Source organism: Pimephales promelas, chromosome 17 (assembly GCF_988280905.1).
Source record: "Pimephales promelas chromosome 17, fPimPro1.hap1.1, whole genome shotgun sequence".
In the NCBI taxonomy this organism is placed as follows: Eukaryota; Metazoa; Chordata; class Actinopteri; order Cypriniformes; family Leuciscidae; genus Pimephales; species Pimephales promelas.
This window is the reverse complement of record NC_142785.1, coordinates 18,780,254-18,803,437: the sequence shown is the minus strand read 5'-3', so window position 1 is coordinate 18,803,437 and position 23,184 is coordinate 18,780,254. Positions and strand designations below refer to the sequence as shown.

General features: G+C 37.0%; 1 protein-coding gene across 1 annotated transcript in view; it reads right to left on the bottom strand.

Moving 5' to 3' along the window:
• The window catches only part of ca10a (carbonic anhydrase 10 (inactive)a), a 176,762-nt gene that overhangs the window by 109,261 nt on the left and 44,317 nt on the right, over nucleotides 1–23,184 (bottom strand). The gene's annotated exons all lie outside the window — the stretch shown is intronic.

Below are 23,184 nucleotides of genomic sequence, written 5' to 3'. Positions count from 1 at the left end.
GATTGAATCGCACATTAAGTCATGATATTATTGGTTAATATACACTAGGCTACTATTTTTTTTTTTTTTTTTTTTTTAATGTGGGGTTGGTTTTATGTTTTGAAAGAAGTTTTTTATTTGATCAACAATACATTAGAATTATAAATATTATGAAGTATTATTGTGATCTAAAATAACTTGTGTATTTTAAAATGTAATTTATTCCATTACTCCAATATTCAGTGTCACATGATCATTCTGAAATCCTTCCAACAGATTTGTTGCTCAAGAAACATAAATCAAGATGTGCTGTTTAATATTTTTAGGAAAAGTTATGATAAGGATTTATTTGAATTGGAAATACTTTGTAAGGTTATAAATGTTTAAGTTTTAACAAGCCCGTTCTCATCCCAAGGTGTCATATGACGCTTTTGACAATGCGTATACATCCAACGCACATGGCACCCTTTAGCATCAATATGAGACGCAGATATATATGGGCCAGAAGGCGCCTCCTAGTGGTCTAACCTAACCCTACCCAAGACCTGAACCTACCCATAACCGAAGCGTGTAATATTGACACTAAAGGGTGCCATGTGTGTTGGATGTATACGCATTGTCAAAAGCGTCACTATATGACGCCCTGGGATGAGAATGCATTTGTTTTAACCCAGTTATTTATATGTTTTGTGTAGTGTATTGTGTCAGTCAGTTCACATTTCCAAACGTTGCTTTTGCCATTAATTTGAATGAGCCATTGAGATTTTTGTAGGCACAAGGTCTGACAACAGCCGGTATGAACCACATGGAGATCTGATCTCACCAAGTCCATCTGTGATTACATGAAAAAAAAAAAAAAAAAACTGAGACAGACTAAATCCAGAAGAACTGCAGCAACATCTCTAAGACACTTGAAGAAACCTACCTAAAAAACTATGTGCAACCAAGGACATAAGGAAACCAAATATTGATTTGTTAATAAAAGTTAATTGATAAACACTAAAAAAACACTTAAAGCATCCTCACTTTACAGCATTTTTTCACAAATGCTTAAAACTTTTCACAGTACTGTAGCGTTGCAAGTAGGCTTCTTCAGGAGTCACACCATGGCAAAAGACATAAATAACTGGCTTATAAGTGACTTTTTTTGCACAGCTGTAAAATGTACTATAATGAGAATTAAAGCTTTGCAGCTTTTATTCCATGTGTTGCATTGAAATGATCTCCACCTTAAGAGTTATGTTAACTGTTAAAAAAAAAATACTTTAGGCAGAAATCTCTCACTGATATGTTAATTTACAGTTTTTTTTCCTCCCAGGGAACAACAAAAATATGACTAATTTGGACAAATACTTATGAGAATGCACTTCTCACGAATTCAACCTGTACTGTAACTCTCTGCAAAGTAGAAAATCGTGCTTCATCAACTAGATATAAAATAAAATTTAAAAAAAAAAATGTCAAAAACGTTGCAGTTTGATATGCATCATACAGCCCTGTCCTTACCACAACAGTAACTGCATAATCAGTCTTATGTCCTACAGACTAGTCTGACTTGTCTCAAATATCTTCAAATATAGTGAATCACAAATCTACACAGCGGTTATCCAGCCAGATGTCTTTGCTTTGTAACCCTACATAGTTCACTTTTACAACACCGAAGGGCATTTACAACACTGTGGGGAAATTCGGCTGTGGGTGGACACCTTAACTCAGGCAGTCAAGAAATACAGTGTGTGATCGAAAAGGGAAGAGGCTACACAACCACGACTACAATGCAGGTGCTTTAACGGCATAGAAAATGGATATAAAAAGAAAAGTTACAAAATGTGTCATTTGTAGGTAGTTTGACAATGAATACCTGGCCTGAACTGATTTGATAACAATATCTCAATAACGTTCTTGCGTTCCCCGTCACCGTCAGATAACCTGCCATTTTTGTGAAAAAAAAAAAAAAAAACCTCCATCTTCAAACATCCAAACCATCAACAACAACGGAACAATGCGATGATATGATAAAGATGTGAAATGTGCAGCTTGACAGAGCACTGATGCTGGGAATATTGTGTTATTGAGCACTCTGGCCGAGCACCAGGGGACACATATTAATCAGGTCTTAACGACAAGGACAATTCTGGGCCTCATGCCGCAGAGCTGGGAGACAGATGTGCAGATTTGAGTTCTAAGAGCAATTTCCCGACAGCAGCCACAATGTTTGATACCCACACATCAGAGTGTGTCATCTGTATGGAAGAAAGTATAAATAAATATATCCCAGTGCCAGATTATCATTATTGGCCACTTCATACATGTTGATTGCTTTGCGAGTGGGTATGCATGACCCATTTATGTGGCGAAGTGTAAATGTAATATTGCAAAATTGATAAAAAAAAAAAGGGATACTCAAGTTAAAGGGATACTCCACTTTTTTGGAAATAGGCTCATTTTACCACTCCCCTAGAGTAAAACAGTTGGGTTTTACCATTTTCGAATCCATTCAGCTGATTTTCTGATATTTAGAAGAATATCAGTAACCAGACAGTTTCTGGTCTCATTGACTTCCATAGTAGGAAAAAAAATATACTATGGAAGTCAATGAGACCAGAAACTGTCTGGTTGCTGACATTCTTCTAAATATCAGAAAATCATCTGAATGGATTCGAAAACGATAAAACTAAAAAAAAATGAGCCTATTTCCAAAAAAGTGGAGTATCACTTTAAATTAGATGCAGTTCAATCAGTTAGGTCATTATTACAAAACAAACCAAGTAGGAAAGGCAAAAACTTGATCAGAAACCAACCTAATCTAAGAGTGTGTGCTAACAACTTTCTCATTTTTGATCACGGTCTAGCAAACTCAAAATTGGCTCTTTTCTAATCCTTGATGGTGCCAGTAGGTTCACGTGCCAGACAGCGTCTATAACCGCCTCTGCAATACACGTGCAACTGTCAATGCGTTTCTTGGACACATTGAATTATTCATCCAATGCTATGCGGACTGAACCAGGAGATGTCTGTGAATTAGGGAAACTCGCTGTGATGAGAAGTAGGTGAGGTATGGCTCAAGGTTGTCGGCTAGTTTTCTTTGTGTGCGTGTCCAAGGTATCCCTTTTGGTGCCTTTCTTTATTTGTGCATGGTACTGGATGCTAGAGGGTTGCCCGAGGCTGCTTTCAGCAACGTCTATGTGCTAGGAATATGCAGCGGGGTGTTGAGTACAGTGCTTATATTCACGGAGGCTGTAACGCATCAACATGCGCTCTGAACTTGATTAATATTTGAGTACGTTCGACCCAGCAGGAGAATGAGGAGACCATTTTATGAAAAGCAGTCTTTTGATGTCTCTTGATGTACCTCCAGCCCTGACAGTTGTCTGCGCCGGTTGTAAGGAGAGAGTAACGTCTCTCAAAGGTGAACCACGCTGATAAATGACTCACTTCGAAATGGATTATGGTCATACGCAGAGCTTTTTTATGGTTTAGTTTTATCCACCCGGTCCCGATTGCTCCGAGGAAACCAGCAGCAGAGGCACAAAAAACACTGTACAATCTACCATCTAAGGCCTGCGACTCAAAGAGCCTTTAAATGCCACAATCACGGCGTAAAAACGGAACATCTCTTTAAGCCTTCCATCTAATCACGGAGATCTAAATAAAACTTATGCGAATGACCTTATGAACATTGAAACGAAGGACTTCAATCAGCCGCAAGACCTCTGCCATATGTCATGATTCAACCCCATGTGACGCCGTGCGATTTAAAAAACACTGCTTGTTTTGTCAGGAAAACAGCTGTGTGTGAGAGAAAATGCTGGTGTTATGTCTTGATTAGAATACTGATTATGTGCCTCAGTCATGAATCCTTTAAGCTCAGAAGCAATAAACAAGCATGTGGTTTCTGGAAGGATTTCAGAGGCGGCTCAACTGCAAACCAAGCTCTTTGTACTTATCACAGAATATGTTTTACAGTGGCACAGTTTCTAACAAGAAAGAGAGCAAAAGCGAGAGAAAGACAGCGCAATGAAGAAATCGATTCCCTTGGGCTGCGCTGACCATCCTCTACCATTTTGGCCTGTCCCAACCCCCTGAATGAGCTGCTGTTCAAAGATTAAATGAAGATGCATGACTGTATGAATGAGACAGTGCATAAATGGGTAAGTTGGCAAATTAAATGCCTTGATGAGTCATCTGCAATACATCATTTGCTCTTAAATCCTGAAACTCCATTAGCTGCAGCTACTTAATCAAATAATTCAATAGACCCCACTGCTTTGTTGTCTTTGCTCTCATTAATTGCGGGAAAAAAGGAATGACACCGTGCCAAATGAGCAGGGCGTGACAGAGGACACAGCAATGCGTCTCACATTCAGCGGGTTTTAAAAGATGAAAGGGCGATAATAATGTTTACCTCCACAGCTGAAAAAAAAAAGCATTACGCCGAAGGCGAAGGTTATGCCTGGCTGCCAGGACTAATCACAGGCAGACATCTCTCACATCTTTAATTTAATCTGATTCTGGGCTATGAGTTATGACGGATGGAGTTGTTACCACCCATCATAACTTTTGGAAAATGGAAAAGTTTAAATTTTTAGGAATATACATTTGGTACAACTTTATTTTGAAAACTGCATGGTGTAAGACTAAGCAGAAGTTTCTGCCAACTGGTTGCATTGGACTCAATGAGTAATAGTAATCCTAACCAGCATATACCATTCAGCAAATCACTTTGGACAACTGGCCAAGCATTACATCACCCAATTAATATTCATGAGCCAGGCTGATAAGGCTAATGATTATCATTTACAGATGATCATTTCAAGCTAATTTGACAGAACTTGCTCAATTTGTAATATTCGATTAAAGGGGTGATGAACTGAGAAATCAAATTTTCCTTGAGCTTTTGACATCTAAGAGGAGATCATATTATACGAATATCCTGTAAGTTTCAGAACTGAAAACATCCTTGTTAGTCCAATAAAAGCTTTTATTGACACCAGCCCCAGCAAACGACTCGTTTTTCAAAGTGGGGAACTATGATGTCAAAGAGGATAAAACACCACCCCTGCAGAAGAAGATCAACGCCTACTTCAACACGGTCGGTTTAGCCCCGCCCACCGATTCGCGCATTACACGCATAGCATAGATACTGTACCTACCTCGTGATGACAAACCGGATTGAGCTACCGAGCAATACAAAAATATTGTGCAGTGCCTGGTTGTGGAAGAAGACAGTCACTGCATATGCTTCCTCTGGATTCCAATAGGACTTCATGGATAAACTTTATTTTTAATGAAGTTCCAACTGATGCGGTAAAACATTGTCTGTCTGTTCGCTTCATTTCACTGAGGATTGCTTTGTAAACAAGACTGGATTTGCAGCCGATTAACAGTAAAGAACGGTGCTGTGCCGTCTATATTGGATCTGACAGGAATTGCGCAACACACGGACTCTGGGTTGAATCATTCCGGTTGCCATTTTACAACATTGGACATTTTCAAAACAATTTCCCCAAAGTACATCAACGGGTGAGTTGAAACTCATTATAATATGCAAAACTGTTATCCACTCACAGCAGTGGGCATTTACTTCCATGTCTTCGGTGCGAAATGCCCATAAAAAGCTAGCGTTTTTCAGCTAGGCTCAAAACTAGGGTAGAAAATAGCCAATTACTTATTCATTTTGATGTTTTTGAATGCAAAAACCAAGCAAATGTCATAAGTTGACGTCAGACAACAATATAATAAAATTTAAAAAGCCAGTTCATGACCCCTTTAAAAGAACGGTCTGATACAGATCTAAGCTACGCAAAACACGGTTCAACACGTTTCTTCACTCTGCAACAGATGTAAGAAAGCAGTAGAATCTCTTACTCCCTTATTTTGGATGTGAACTAAATTATAGGCTTACCCGGAAGAGTGTATTTGACTTTAAAAGCATAACATAATAAAAAAAAAACTTGTCTGCTGATCGCTATACTTGGCATATCCAGCAATTTGTGGATGACTGACATGTACTGTATGAGAGACAAGCAATATCACTTGGCATTGTATGATAATTGCTAAGAAGCAGATTCTGCAAACGAGGAAAACGATTTGTGGTGTCTGGGTTTGGATTGTGGGCTAAAAGACAAGTAAACATACTTTCATTGGAGCAAACCCCGAGACAAACCCAGAGCATTTGCCAAAATATGGAGACTGCATTAGGACAAACTTTAAGAAAGAAAAAAAAAGTGGATTCCTGACCAGTTTTCAGTTGCAATTTACTGCATGACCACTAATTATTTGTATTGACCAAACTATCATTAGAGAGCTGGAAATATTGAGGATAGTTAATACACTACCAGTAAAAATCCTGTTAAATACTATATACACTGAACAAAATTATAAACCCAACATTTTTGTATTTGCCCAAAAACAAAAGTGATACATTTATATTTATTTTTTTCAGTATAGTTCCACCATGATAACACAGGTGGCAAAAGAGAAGGTTTCCATGATGAATTATAGTCGGCATGAAAAGGAAGTTGTGATGTTTTTTTTTTTTTTCAATTGTGACCTATATCTAAGTAAAACAAGAAATAATGTAGGACAGGACTTGATTTTGTCCATCAGGAATTGATTGGATCGTTGTCATTTGCTATTACTGTGATCTCATGAGAGATTCAGTTTGTCCCACATGTGTGCCAAGTAAAAACATCAACAGAGAGAGAAGATGTGCTAAATCTCACGGATAAATAATTTATAATAAATGCTACAGTATTCTATTAAAAAAATAATTGTAAACTAAAAATACTATAATAAAAACCTATTATTAGGTTCAAGTAACCTTGCAAAAAACTGTAAATGGTTTAACATTAAAATCTTGATACATAAAATCTTCATAAAAACATTGAATTACCACATATTTTCTGGTGATAATAGTAAAATGATGTTCACAGATATATGTGAAACATCACATACCATTTTATTTTATATAAATGGTTTCATTTATTTTTATTATAATCAATAATGTACAATGTATATTATTTAGTTAATTTTATAGCATTATTTTAGTGTCAAGTGTCTTACCTTGTGCGCATTACCCTATGCACCCTCTATATGCAAGTACAGAGAAGTTTTATGGACAGGACACCTGTATTACCATGGTGGTTATCAGTATTTAAGTTAAAATAGCCTAGAATATTACTATTAATTTACTTGATTAAATATGAAGTTTTTTTTTTTTTTTTAGGAACAGGTTTAGTGAAATTTGTAAAACAGAACTGAATCCACTCAGTTAAGCCATAACCCTGGACTGATCACCTATTTTCATAGGCAGTACAAAGCAGGACAGATTGTTTGGGTATTACACATTGAAAACTTAAAAACATTGCAAAACTATATGCGCGGAACGGTTTCAAGAAATGGAACAAAAAATCTTACATAAAGGTGTAAAAGATATGATGGCAGCACTCCTACAAAGCATGTGAGGAGAGAATGTGTGGGAGAGAAAGATGGGAACGAGAGCTCTTCAGAAGATGTCTTGGAGATGAGACATGTGCTAAAGAGGAGAGCATTGAGGGAAGTCTTTGATCAGAATTGAGATTCTGGCATTTAAAAATTAATAATAATTAATGTGAAAGAAATCTCGGGCAGAATTTCTGAGACCAATCTATCGGACTGATTTCAGAGTCATTTCATGAATGATATGAAAAGGGCCAGCACTGAGGACTGATGTATTAATAAAAGCTACGGAAGCCTCTAGCATAATAATCATGGCCTTGGATTGCAGTGAAGCTACACCACAATATACTTCAAGTGATCTCTGACATCATCAGACTTATTTTATTCATACAAAACATGTTTTACAGGAGCACACCTGCAATTCACCTCCACACTCTGTGGGTAGAAAGGTTGAGATGGACTCAATATTACTATTGTCTGAAATGAAAGGTATATGTGAAATCAATTTCTTTATAGCCTTTCCCCCAAGGAAGCAGCACGATATCTTGAGTTCATTTCCTGTTTATGCTCTTCTTGAAGTATATGCTCTGTCTGCTTTCATAATCACGTTGAAGGGATCTGTATGAAAACATCAAATAGGACTGTATGGAAGTGGAAAGTAAAATATTTTGACTGAATAGATAAATCCTCAGTATATTATAGAAGGTATCATATGCACAACTGCTCAAAAGTTTGGGACCTACACTATTTTTGAATATTCAGAAGCTTTCAGTTTCTGAAAGAAGCTCACAGAGCGACATTTATATTGTATTAAAAAATTACAGTAATTAATATTGTGAAATAATATTACAATTTAAAATAACTAGTTTATTGTAATTTATTCTTGTAATGGTGAAGTTGAATTGTCAGCAGCCATTCAGTGCGTCACATGATCTTTGAGAAATATAGTCATTATTAACTATCAATCATCCCCTCCAGTAGCCTGTTAACCACAGTGGCTGTTCATGGATCAGTCAGGTTAAATTCCAGATTTGATTTGATTTATTAGACAAAATAATAGTGAAAAATACACTCATTTGTCAAGGATAACACAATAAAGTTTAAACAAAACATTTCCATTGTGATCCTTGATGTAAAGCACAACTTCACTCCTAGAGACAGGTTACCTTGCCACTGCATACTGTTATACTTACAACAATACAATAAGAACACACATTTCCAAAATATACATCACAGTTAAATTAATCATTAAAACAACTTATCTAATATCCAACTTTTAACTTTCATACTAAATCCAGCCATATTTGACATAATCTTCATCTAGAGGCAACTTCCATTCTGAGGATTCAAAATACACATACTGTAATATCTATTAAACTCTGCCTAGTATAATAACAATGTGTCTCCTTTACCCTAGAAAAATGCATATTAAAATATGAAGGAGCTCTTTTATTCATTATCTTGTGTACCATCTTTAAAGTGCACAAGTCTTCTTTTTATAGTTAACCACCAGTTTAGATTTCTAAAATGGGAAGCATCAACATGTGTAACACTATTAAAACCTAAAGACAACCGTATCAATTTATTTTGAGATTTCCGTAATTTAACGAGCTATAAACGAGACAAATCCGACATCTAAGAAATGCAGGTAACACTTTATTTTACGACCCGCAAACAATGGTGTAAGTACACCGAAATTACGGTGTACATTTCTGTAATTATGGTGTACTTTCGTGTAACTATAAGGGAACAATATGTTAAGTTTTGGGTAATAAAGGGGTAACAAACAGATATACAACCTGCAAATAACTTAGTGTGGTGTCTGTCAGAGTTACGCACCGTTTCAATATATTGGTAATAAATGTATTTTCTGAAAATTTATATTATAATATTTTAAAATGAAATACAATTTATAAAAAACATAATAAGTCAGAATTATCTCTGACCCATTCCAAATGTTTTCCGATATATGGTGACTCAAGCACTGATGGACCGCTCCTTGATCCATCAGTGCTTGAGTCACCATATATCAGAAAATAAAAGTTTTAAACATCAATAAAACATCTCCTGTTAACTAGCAGAGCATTAATTTAGTTTAAATAAGAGATCTAGCGCTAAAATTTTTTGTTTTTGAAATCAAGAGGGACGCTTGTTGCCGCTGCTGTCAGTTGTATGCATACAGTGTTCTCTGTGGCGCACAGTCTTCACTCGGACGTGCACTGCGCACACTTCAATCTATTGACGTTACGCCGAGACTCTATTCATTCTGGTAAAATCACAAAATAAACGTGTCCTATGCTTAATATAGACGGTAACCACTGATGGACATATTCTGTTTTGATGAGAGAGAAAAAAAACTGTTCCGGAGGGCGGATCAGAACTCGTAACCTCTGACATTTTGACGAATTGCTTTGTTCTTGTTTTGTGGATAAAAGCGTCTTCTAAATAGGCCTATGTAGTCTAAATGGATTTTGATAGCTGATTATTATTTGCGTTTATTACTATGAATGAGTTCACCGAAGACAGTAATATGTTTAACATAAATTAATTTATAACTTATAACCAAATGTTTTACAGATTTTGAACTGTGTGTTATTATTAGCCTATTTTATTTATTTATTTCGCTTATTATACTGAGCTTTTTCCTCTAAAATGGACTTTAAAGATAAAAAGTACCCTAAATGTATTTTTTTTTTTTTAGAAAATGCAAGAAATTATCAATTTAAAAAAAGAATTTTAAAAACAATGCAATGCATCCCGCATCTAAACAGGAGGCCATGGTTGAAACATGCGGCACACTCTGGGGGACGAGCCACAAATCCGTGAGTACGGATTAAAAACCTGTGAGTAGGGATTGTGAAAGCGTGGGCACGGTTTATGAATTTGTGGGTACAGATTGCAAAAACTGAGGGCACGGTTTACAAATCTGAGAGCATGGATTAGGAACTCGTGGGTACGGTTTATTAATACGTGGGCACAAATTGTTAAACCGAGGGAACAGTTTAAGAATCCATGAGTAGCCTACATTTATAAACTGAAGGGACGGATTGCAAAACCATCGCCTCAGATTTTTTTTTTTTTTTTTCCCACAGGTGAATTCCCGGGCTCCGTACTAATCATAATGCAAATATTTGAACATTTTGCTCATCCAAAAAACTAACATTTGGCTAGAAATTCTGTCCTAGCATTAACCTTCTCTAAAGTTTTCATACTTGTACCACTAAAATCATTGTCCAAAACACATCCAAAATAATTAACAGTGGTTCTATACGATACTTTATAGATAACTTAGGAGCTTTGTACAGTTTACTTTTCGTCCCTAATATGGATTCAGTTTTACCTAAATGCAATAAAAGTTTATTATCAGAGAGCCAGTATCTTATCCTACAAAGCTGCTCACCTAATATCACTTATATTTTGAGAACATCCTTTTCCAAAACAAATAGAGCAGAGTCAACAAATTACAGTCACAAACAGCTTGCATGTCATTTATGTATAAGAGAAATAAAAGGGGGCCTATGACACTTCCCTGAGGAACTCCATTATGAATGTCCTCGGAGAGTATCCCATCAATTTCTACACTTTGAATTCTCCCAGTAAAATAAGAGTTCAACCAGGCTATGACCATACTTGAAAAACCCATGACACTTAATTTATCTAGCAATATTGAATGATTCACTGTGTCGAAAGCTTTTTGAAGATCCATGAGTATCATTCCACACATTTTACCTCCATCAATCGGCTTTCTAATAAAATCTGTTAAATAAAGTAAAGTAGTATCAGTCGAATGAGATCTTCTAAAAACTAAAAATCATAAATGAAACCATTCTTGTATCAAATCCTAAGTGAAACCATTCGTTCAAGGATAACTATAAAGACAACCTTAACGGTAACTAAATTAGCATACACACCAACGGATAATAACGCTTGAGCTCTAAAACGGAATGGATTCTGATTTGCGGTCAATGTTTTTATCTTTCAAAAATAAATTCTGAAAGGGATTCCAATGATTTTGTTTCTCGGTGCCTTTATCGTTAAAGTCGTGGACTGTTCTTTTATATATAGAACGCTCTATTTTTTCATCTTTATCATTATCGTTGTAGTTATCCTTGGTGTAAACAGGCCTTTATGAACGAATCATTCAAACTGGTTTTGTGAACTGGATTCATTGAAAAGATTTAACCACAAAAACAATGATTCCTGAATCAGACATCGCTACATTGTTTACATAAACACACCAAGGACAGTTTCCAATTAATATTTAAAATGTAAGTCACACAAAGCTATAAGACTTCAGAGGAGATGGAAAAGGCCATGTGGACAACTCTTCTGCTTCTTTTATTGAAAAGAGTGTTTATTCTTAAAACTAAACATATACTTCACAGAAGAAAATCATTTGGTTTTATAGCACTAAAATAATGAGTCGAGATATTTAGGGGAAGAGGGAGAAAAAACGTGAGAGGAATCAGACTTAGCTTGAGGAGCATATCCGCCTCTAGCAAGGCACATATTAGAATAAGTGAGCAAATTACATGGTTAAAAGCTTGTATACAAAATGTTCAATGTACAGACACGCTGCGTAAATCCTGTGACAATCACTTAAAGAACATTAGGAAAGAACAGAACCAGGATTTCCACTTACAGGAATTCAATTAGAGATCCCCTCTGACCTACTCTAGGAAGCGTCGGTCATATTAAGCCTGATGCGTCATCCAGATTCAGGAAGCAGAAACTAACGAAAAACACCTATATGAATGCGCACACACACCAATACACACTCAGACCCATAAACAGCTTCAGGGTCGTACAGGTGTGTTGTGAAAACATAACCTTTCAATGCCCGCTCCCAGACATCTGGCCCCAAGGATCAGACAAAACAAAATCATGTGAAGTTCTGTAAACAATTGTTCTGTTCTTTTTTTTTTTCTTTTTTAGTTCTTTTTAAGCATCTCTGTGCGGTATGCAGTGACCTGATAAGGTACAATCCAAACAGGATCTGTATTTAGTGCTCTAGTTTCCACATCACAACATTGCTGGAGGAGTTTAGAGCAGGGGAAGTCTTGGCAGCACAAAAAAAAAAAAAAAAAAAAAAATAATGTTCTGTGTCCATTGCCAGTATTTGTACGAATATTGGATGCCAATCGGCAATGAAAGGAGATTCCGGAAAATACACGGACAATGTTACCCGGCACACTATAAAAAAAAAAATATATTTTCAAGATTTGTCATCACAACATTTTTTTCTTTTGTCAAATCAACTTAAATTATTTTTATTTAGTTCAGATAACTTATTATTTTGAGTTTCTGATGATTAAATCAATCTCCTAACTCACTTTTTCCATTTCAATCAACTTAAAATTAGGGCAACCAGGTTACTTAAATTTTTAAGTTAAACCAACAATATTTTTTACAGTGCTTTTGTCCCGGGATTGTTTGATTTCGGTTCATTCACACTGCCAGTGATTTGCCGGGATCTGTGAGTGCGTTCACACACAACCTATAAATATCCCAGAAAGGCACATGACGTCAGGATAACGTACGCGTCGAAAACATGTACACGCGCATACCGTTTCACAAAGCTGGTGAACGATCTCAGCATCAGCGCGGATAGTGAGGAGCTCCTGGTCTCTGCTTCATTCCAGTTTGCAGACATCTGTTCATCCTTTCTTTGTTGATGACGAACACAGAGCAACAGATTCGCACTATGACACACCCCTTACGGCATTGGTCCTGGCTTTTGTTCACACAGCGCGCATTCCGGGACTGATCCCGGCAATGTTACTAGGTCCTCAACCCGGCATTGATGCCGATATCAATCCCGGGTCGTGTTTGCGTTCACACAGAAGGCGTTCTGGCAATTTCCTGGCAATTTCCCGGGATCAACACGCTGTGTGAAAGTGGCTATAGACTGTTGAAAGAACAAGTTGCTTGGTGCTGGGGGGGAAAGGAACAAGGTGCTTTGAACAGGTGTAAAGAACTGCTCACCAGTGACAAAGTGCATTATGATCCACGGATGCCTTTGACTTTAGAATGTGATTGTTCAGCTTATGGAATTGGTGTAGTGCTTCAGCACATCATGCCAAATGGTGAAGAACATTCCATTGCATATACTTCACGTACTTTGTCCCCTGCTGAAAATAAACATTCACAGATTGAGAAGAAAGCTTTGAGTGTGATTTATGGAGTTAAAAGATTCCATCAATATCTTTGGGGAAGACCCTTTGATTTGATAGCTGATTATAGACCATTAGTGACTTTGTTTGGTGAACATAAGCACTTCCCAATGATGGCTGCCACTCACATTCAGCGGTGGGCTATAATTGTGTCGGCATATGATTATCATATCATGTATTGCAAAGCAGAAAGTCATGGAAATGCAGATGGCTTGTCACAAATTCCATTACCTGAAATTACAGATGTAGGAACAGAAGCCATTTCAGCAAATATGAACCCTCTTTTGACAAACCCTCTTCAAGAAGCTCTTCTAAATGAAGCACAGATTGCCAGAATGACAAGAACAGATCCAGAACTTTCGTTTGCTATGTCATGGAAGGTTGACCAATTGAAGTGTCCGATGATTTGAAAGTAAAGAGATGAACTGTCAGTGGAACAGGGATGTCTGTTATGAGGCACACGAGTGATTGTACCGCTCAAATTTTGACAATTAGTATTACTTGAAATTCAGTCAGGACACCCTGGCATTGTTAAAATGAAAGCTCTGACTCGTAAATATGTGTGGTGGCCAAAAATTGATACGGATATAGAAAGAGTTTGTAAGGAGCGTCAAATATGTCAACAAGAACAAAGAATGCCAAGTCACGTCCCTCTTCATCCATGGGAATTCCCGGGTGAGTGTTGGAAAAGGTTGCATGATGATTTTGCTGGTCCTTTCCTGAACAACATCTGTATGATTATTGTTAATGATCATTCTAAGTGGTTAGAAGTGTTTTGTATGTCACAGATAACTATCCAAGCTACAATTACCAGATTGAAGAGATTGTTTTGAATAACTACTTTTACTTCTAATGAATTCCAGGGATTTGTGAAGTAGAATGGTATTATACATGCCAGAAGTGCACCAAAACACCCGGCAACTAATGGAGTGGCAGAAAAATATGTCCAGACGTTTAAGAGGGGTATGACGAAATTGACTAATGAACAAATGTGCATTGATGATAGACTATCTTTATTTTTGTTACGATATCGCACAACTCCAAATTGTACCACAGGTCAGTTACCATCTAATTTATTTTTAAAGAGACACATTCGCACCAGGTTGGAATTCCTGAAACCAAACATTCATGAAGTTGTTCGCAGGAAACAGGATTTGGAGAAAAATCAACATGACTATCAGGCAAGAGAGAGATCCTTTGCTGTGGATGATTCTGTCTTCCTGTGAAGTACAGTGGAAAGAGATCCGAAGTGGCTATCTGGAGTGATAACACAACCGACAGGACCAGTTTCGTAAGGTACATGATCCGATATCGGATACTGTGTATAGACGGCATGGTGATCAACTCAGACCACGCACATCAGGGATTCCAATGCCACAGAATGAAAAAAAGCCTGCTCAATGGTCAAGATGCTGGATTTGCTGAAACTTCAGTAGGTACATTTGACTCTGAGGTGCCACCTTTTGAACCAACGAACCCCTGGTTCCAAGTGTGCGTCAATCTAAACTGACTATTAAATGTTTAGAAGCGTTTAGAAATTGAGAATTTGAACTAATGTGTTGCTTTTGAACTGATAATGTGGTGTATGGGCTTTAATGGGTGATGTAATGTGGTGTATTGGGATAATGTGTATATATGCATGGTGTGCTTTCATTGGTTCCTACGCCTGAGAGGGTATTTAAGTCATGTGAATGAGATTTGCACCTGTGGGTTGTGATTTAATCTGTGTGTGATCTGAACACCAGTAAAAGTATGTTTAATAGCATTTGGTTGTTTGCCTCGTGAATATATAACAGTATACAAAAACAATAATTAACTATACGAGTATAAAACAATCATTTTTTAAAAGTCATTCAAATATCTGATCTACAGCAGTTTTTAACTTTTCGTGGATGAGGGTTTAGGGATTTAAAGTGAAAGTAAGAAGGAAAATAAGAAAATAATTCAAAAAGAAAGAGGGTGAGACGTGTTACGTTTTGGAAAGGGAAACAAGAGTTCAATGTGTAGTTTAATGGAAAAACTTAAAGAAATAAAAAACATTGAAAATCAGGGGAGCTAACAGAACACAAAGCAGACATATGGCTTAATCCGAATTTATGGGCTCACGTAGCCCTCTCATTCAGCACAAATCCGAATTTTTCCAAATAAAGAACATTTGGGTGCCCATTTACATGACAGAGTTTTAATTTAAAAAAAGGAAAAATTTCGCGTTTTGCCCGTTCATTTACTCTCTTACTACTCATTTACTCTACAATAGCGATTGGAGGCCTTAAAACTTTCGAAAATGGGTTTCAAAGTACAATTTTTTTTTTTAAATGATAGCGTTACTGCCTCTGTGTAAACTACAAAAACACGAATTTGTGAAAAAGGTGATGTCATGTACATGCGTTTAATGGACTGCATTGTACTTGATGATAAATAGACTGTGATGCCAAGTTAGTGATGTATGTTTTGTGTACGCATATGTATGTGTCCTTTGCATGCTTGATGTTAATTTCATTATATAAGCCCCTTTGGAATATAAGTCACAGAAATAATTTACAAAGAGTTATTGTTAATCTGATGTAAGAACATCCTAAAATGTGACTGCCAAAATAGCCTACACAGACAACATTACTGTATGCTAAACTGAAAAAATATAGAATTATGCTTGTCCAGAACTTGTTAGTATTGCCAACGTTATTAAAGAGCTTCACTCTTGCAAACTAGCAGCATTGCAATACTCAAGGACAAACTTTAAATAACTTAAAATGAATATTTTATATTAAAAGACATGCTAATCCTCTGATCCTAGCAAGGCAAATGATATGGAATATTTAAAGATGCAGCTGCGACCCAGTTAGAATAGTCTCATCTTGTGTAAATATACTGCAATATGGCACCTTCCCTAATAAATCAATTTCAAAGTTAGCAGGTTAACAAATTAAACTTCATTATAGAGTTAACAGCAATAATTTGGACTTGATATTTTATACTTAAGCTTTGATGATAATAGAATTCCACCATAAAAAAAAAGAGTACAAATGACCTTATTGAATAAATTTGAATAGACCATCCAGATTTGATTTCTTTATCAAATCAAAGATCTGTATATAGATCTGTTAGATCTTTCTCCATTTATGAATAAATGGGAAGCTCTGCATTACTGATTTATGTGTATATAAGCCATTTTTGGGTGAACATAGAACCTAAGTTGATTCTCATTTTGAAGTTTTTCTCATTTCGTACAAAGTCTGTTTACATTTACCATTCTTGAGAATTAAATGAATATGAACTGTAATGTAATGGCCTTTCAGCACCCCAGAGGAAATGGAAAATGAATGAAGGCCCCCGAAAGGCGCACTTTGACAATCAGCGAGTCATTCAGAGTACGAGGGATTCATTCTTCATTTCACCTGCAGTCATACAGGACGCCCCGTCCACATGTCATTTTAACATTAAATATAATCAGAGAAGCAGAAAATATGGTTTTAAATCAGTGGCAAAAGGTAACAGACACTCGGCAACACAGGCCAGTGATTGGCCAAAGGTTTTGTGGAGGTAATCCTCTATCTACTGTAGTAAATGTATTGCACTGCAGGCTGCTATCACCAGATTCAACTGACTGCACACTGAGAGCCTTGCAAAGCCCCGTCAAATACTGCTTCTTATCAGAAACTTCACAACATCAGTTCTCAAGTTTCTGTTTGGCAAAAATGAGTTATAATGCTAGGCATATAGAGGGGTATAAGTGTTTGTGTGTGTGTGTGTGTGTCAAAAGTTGATTAAAAAAATGTGTGAAATGTGCACTACTATTACAACGTTTGCACATACTATAAATAAGCATATTAGACGAAGATCATGTGACACTGAAGATCGGAGTAATGGCTGCTGAAAATTCATTGTCAATTCATGACAAATTCTTTGTCAAAGGAATAAAATTACATTTAAAAATAATATTATTATTTTGCAATTGTAATAATATTTCACATTATTACTGGTTTTACTGTGTTTGACACAAAATAAAAATGCATGTAACATGAGTTAAGGTTAGATTTAGGCATAGGTTTAGGGTTAATACCTAGTAACCTAGTTAGTGTCATTACTACAATTAGTACATGGAATGTATATGCGAAACAGGAGTGCAAAATAAAGTCCTACTGAGAATTATTTCAAAAAAGACTGCTTTTTATTGAAGTATCAGAAAATCTTAGCTGGATCTTCCAACAAGACAATGATTCCAAGCATACCGCAAATTCCACCAAGGCCTGGTTTCAGAAGTCGTCCTGGAAGATTCTACAGTGGCCATCACAGAGTCACCTGACTTGAACCCCATAGAAAATCTCTGGTGGGATTTGAAGAAGGTGGTTGCAACACACAAACCCAAGAATATTACTGAACTAGAGTCCATTGGTCATAAGGAATGGCTAAGATTCCTCAGAAACGCTGTCAGAAGCTGGTGCCTGGTTATACAGGTAATAACAGCAATGTTATTTTCTACTACCAAGTCTAAGTACCAAAGATGCTTGCCATAAAGGGGTTGAATCATTTTGAGACGGCAGAAGTCATTAAAAGTTGAATTTTCAATTGAATTTGGGGAAACCACTATTTCAGTTCCTTTTGTTTGATTTGTTGATTGCAAACAGCTGAAAGTCAGTAAACTTTGCTATTTTCCACAATGAAATACAGGAGAAAAGTACACCTTGTAAATTTTGAGCAGATTATGTTTAGTGTTGCATCCCTCCTCTCCGTTTCCTCCTTTAACAAGCCAAGTTCTGTGCACTGAATTGAAGTTTGAAACCTCCAGCCTCCACAAAAACACATCAAGCAACATAGGACTGACATCTGATGACCGCATAAAGATTCATTCAACAAACCGGTAAAGCCAGTGTTAGATAAGCATGATTCGTGGGTGCAGCAGCATCGATCAAGTGATCGTCTTCTACTGGCCTAATCTCTCGGTTATGCAAAAGAGGCTGTAGAACAAAGAAATGTGGTGGAACACGGGTCAGTATTTGGTGCTGCAGCAAGAAAAAGCATATTCCTCATTACACGGCACTCTTTGGTGACAGGGCTATAAATGTAAGTGTGGGAGGAAGCAGGTTGTCAGATGCCTAGAGGGTGGTATGCAGCAACTGTCGGAGAGCAGAGCTGTAATTGTGGAAAAGACTGGCAGGCCCACGGTGGGACGCTCTGAGAGACCGAAACGGACCAGTTGAAGCATATGTTACATTACTATGGAGGTGGTCACCCTGGCTTTGATTGGTCATACTTTGTTGTGTTCTTGAAAGGCGATATCTAAGAATCCATTCTTAGAAGTTAAAGCTACACTGTAATTCTTTTAGTTTATTCTTATCTAAAAACACTTAGTTCTTTCAAAAATATATGTGCTCATTAATGTATATTTACTTCGTTCAAGTAATAAAGTATTCTCGTGAGTGTATAATATGCCATTGAAAATACATACGGGTAAGAGGTTCTAATGCCGGTCGCCATGTTGCCCCTCCATCTTGAAAGTACATTAGCCAAAGCTTCGCTTAGCTTCGCCTTTCGCGTTTACGTTTGAGTTAACACTCATGGACGAGGTCGAACTGGAAGCCATGTTAATCTTGTACTACATTGGCCACCGTAGAAGTTCAAACGAAATCGGAATTGAGAGGAACAGAAACAAATCTTCACTGGATGGTCATATACCTTTTCACCGCTAGATGGGGGTAAAAATCACACAGTGTAGCTTTAAATGTGGAATATCTGCACCACTAACACCACTAAACAAAAATTTGCCTTTTCAAAATGGTTTCCCCCAAACACCTCTCCTCATCTTTCATTGACTTTACCATGTTGGGTTGATTGGAATGCTCAAAAAAAAAAAAAAAAAAAAAAACTTAATGGACTATTATGAAACATAAATAAAGCTATTGAAGAACAAAGCATGTAGTATACAGCTGCAAAGAACAGTAGCATTATAGTAGTGTGGATCACCTGATCTAAATGTATTGGTCGTGTGACTGCATGTACCGAACCGTGACATCCTTCACGTATGGTTCGGGACGAATACAATGTGCCGTTACACCCCTACCCACATCCCAAACCTCTAGTTATATAGATACACAAGTAGATAATCTGGTAAATCGGTCTGAAAATCAGAGATATATGCTGCTATATGCATTCATATCTGGGAAGCGACTCACAGCTTATTAGAATGTGTAGTGTGTATCCAAATCTGGAGCCAGAGGCAGACGTGCCTGGCCCTCTCTTGGGGTTTCTGGTTGTTTGGCAGCAGTTAAAAGGGAAGATAAAGCCCAAAGAGAATCAAACACTGCTGGTATGCAGTTAAAAGCCATGTTCTGATAGCATTCCGTGTCTCTCTCATGTATTACCATTTAAAAGAGATCTCAGAAAATGGACAAAAAAAAAAAAAAAACTAGAGCATATTTCCTCCAGCAGTGTTACCAAGTGTGGGTTAGGATTCTACTCCCAACAGACTTGGGATACTTCATTGTACTTATTGTATGATAACGATGACCCTTTTTGGTTGACTATGATTTGGGGACCTTAGAATGTTATCTTCGCAGAAAAGCTGCAAAGTGAAACAAGTTGTGAAGCATATCAGCCATTTCAATCTGACAGTGAGCAACAACACTGCAACATGGGGCAGAGCCCATGGTGGTGCAACTGAAAAAATCGCTGCATATGAGAAAAGCAAAAGCTAAACACAGTAATCAGTAGTTGGTGATGCTCACAACGTTGTTGAACTTATACTGGCTTTCCACTGCAAAAACACCCCCAAACAATGTATTGGAAATGCTTGCTTAAGCTGACAGAAACATCTAGATACAGCCCCACTTGGCAATTCGGCATCAATATTATAAACCATCACTGGCTTTGACATCCTCATATTTTATCTGAACAAGATAATTATCTTCAGATTATATTTATCTAATAGCAGTTTTTACAACATACTGTAGCTTTATAGAAATGCTCATTTTCAGATCAATCATTTCTCAAATTCTTAAAACTTTTTTCTTTTAGATGTCCATGGTTACTTTTAAATATTTAACCATTGATTCTTGCCAATATGATGACAATCACATCCAGGACAGGCAGAAATTCTGAAATAAATCAGATAAATCCTCGGGAACACTTAAGAATAACTGTCCGTCATTAATAAGTATGAAGGAAGTAATTAACACTTCAGCTACTATTAACTAATATGGAAACAAGTTTAACTAATCAGTAATATCGTAGTAATATCGAATTTAGGACTAAGATAGAAGATTATTCGGTAATCAATAATTACTTAATGAGATTGAGAACTAGTAGGTAATTATTACAAATTGTAAAGCATTACTAATCAATTACTAATCACAACATTAATGTGTCTGAGACGTTAGCAATTGTCTTTTCTTACTCTCAACATGGTCATAAACTGCATCACTAATTAATCAGTGTTACCTTGTCACTATGCAAGGAACTACTAGTGATTTGGAGCCCACACCTTCTGCCGTCAGTCTGAAAGTCTGGCTACATGGTCACCTTAAAGTTGAGAAAGTTAATTGTACAGTCCATGTCCCCTGTCCCAGTTACAATCATGACACCATTTGTCCCTATAATTATTCTTAGATTTAGTTTGATTGAGATAGATCTACCACCTCAACCCATCACTGTATTGATATAAGGGTTAACATTAAATAAAGAACAACTGTCTCCTCAGAATAACATGTGAGCCATCCAGGCCACATGGCTTTTTCCCCCTGTGGTCTTCAGGTCACCCAATTCACATCCTGAAAATAATGTTCATTCTTCCATCATTTATCAGAATTTTACATGCTCTTGCTTTTCACACCTTCAAGATATCCGCTCACCCTCAAATAAAATGGCACAAATCGATACAATCTTCGCAGTCGTTTTTGCTTTTTTCCTAGACATAAGATCACCGAAACCTTACTTTCTAATATAACTTCAGTAAAATGAAACTGGAGTGTTTAATCCATTTAAAAAGGTTCTGACATGAGCCCTGTCCCAAGCAAAATGTAATCATATTATAAAGTGCTTAAAAAAGCTATATAAATGTTTTAGTACTCAAAACATCACTGTTGATGAAAGTCAAAACAACATTGAGCCCCCACTGAGTTTCATTGAATTAGCAAAATAGTTTACATTCTTCAAAATATCTTCTTTTTTGTTCTACTGAAGAAACTAAGCCCTATAAATTTGGAATGACATGAGGATGAGTAAATGACAACGTAAATTTCAGGTGATGAACTACACCTTTACGTTGCCCACTTTATGGAACATCCTTCTCATTGGAAGCATGTCTATTATGCAAATTTGACTAAAATGAAGAAAGTTTCCGATCACCGTTCACTCTAGGAATCGGTTTGCCCTTTATAATCTCTTATTATCTAAAGAGATTGACTAGAATTCATACTGATAAACAACTTGTTAAAAACATGTTGTGACATGTCCCCATCCATTCGTCATCTTTTAGAAAGATTGATTTTTTTATATGGGATTTAAATTGTTCTATCCTGCTTGGCCATGCAGAGTAAAGAAAAGGTCAAGCAAAGGCCACCACACATACACAAAAAAATATTGTACCGCAGCTAGCTAACACAAACGTCTCAGTCTCAGTCAATTTCTCATCTCGACACTAAACCCACTTTCAGTTCACATTTCCAAGACTTTCTATTTATACACACCTACCCTGTGTGTCATCCCCATGTATTACCCAGCCTGGCATGACCGCAATCGAGCAGTACAAGAACAACTGAATTCAATTGCCATTATCACCACTGCGAGTCAAAGCCAATAACTTTATTCATACAAAGCTATGATCTTGTTTTTCTAAGATGTTCCTGGAAGATTTTCTGAGCAGTAGGGGTCATTTCTCATAATAGGACTCAGAGCTTTTTAGCATTCATGTCTAGGGGATGCCCAACTGGAGAGGAACGTTCACTTCTAGATCCCAACGGATCCGCTTAAAGAGCAAGCTTTATCGACATTAATAGGCCTTCTATGGTGCCCTACTAAATATAATCATTCTGATATATTTACCCAAGGTTACGACTTAATGTTAAACCAGGGCACTGAGGACAAAATGGCAAAGGTATTCCTTAAAGTGGCCTTAGAGATGAATGTGCACAGCATGGCTAGTCAAATGGTAACAATATTACACTTAAAGGTTCACTCCACCTCTGGAAAGATGAATGTGTATTTAAAATGAATGGGTAATTTATGTAGAAGAAATATGAAATTGTTTTTGAATTTGGAGCATTCTAGACTGAGAAAAAAAAAACAGAAAATGTATTTTTGGCTTATGTGGATGAAAGACAACAAGTATCAGAATGCACTTGCTTTAACTGCCCTAGGAGGCCACGCCTACCGGTAATTGCGCAGTAGGTAAACAACAAGTCTAGGCTACTAGTGAATCTCTGTGATGAGTCTGCCCAAAAATATGTTTCAAGATCGCCCAAAATGTCCGGGATTTTGCGTTCTACAGTCATCATTCGTCATGTTTACTGTGGCGAGCAGGACGAATGAGGGCCGTGCAGAGAACGGCACGAGGCCGGTGGTGTGAGTAACGATGAGCGACAGCTGTGAGACGTAGGTT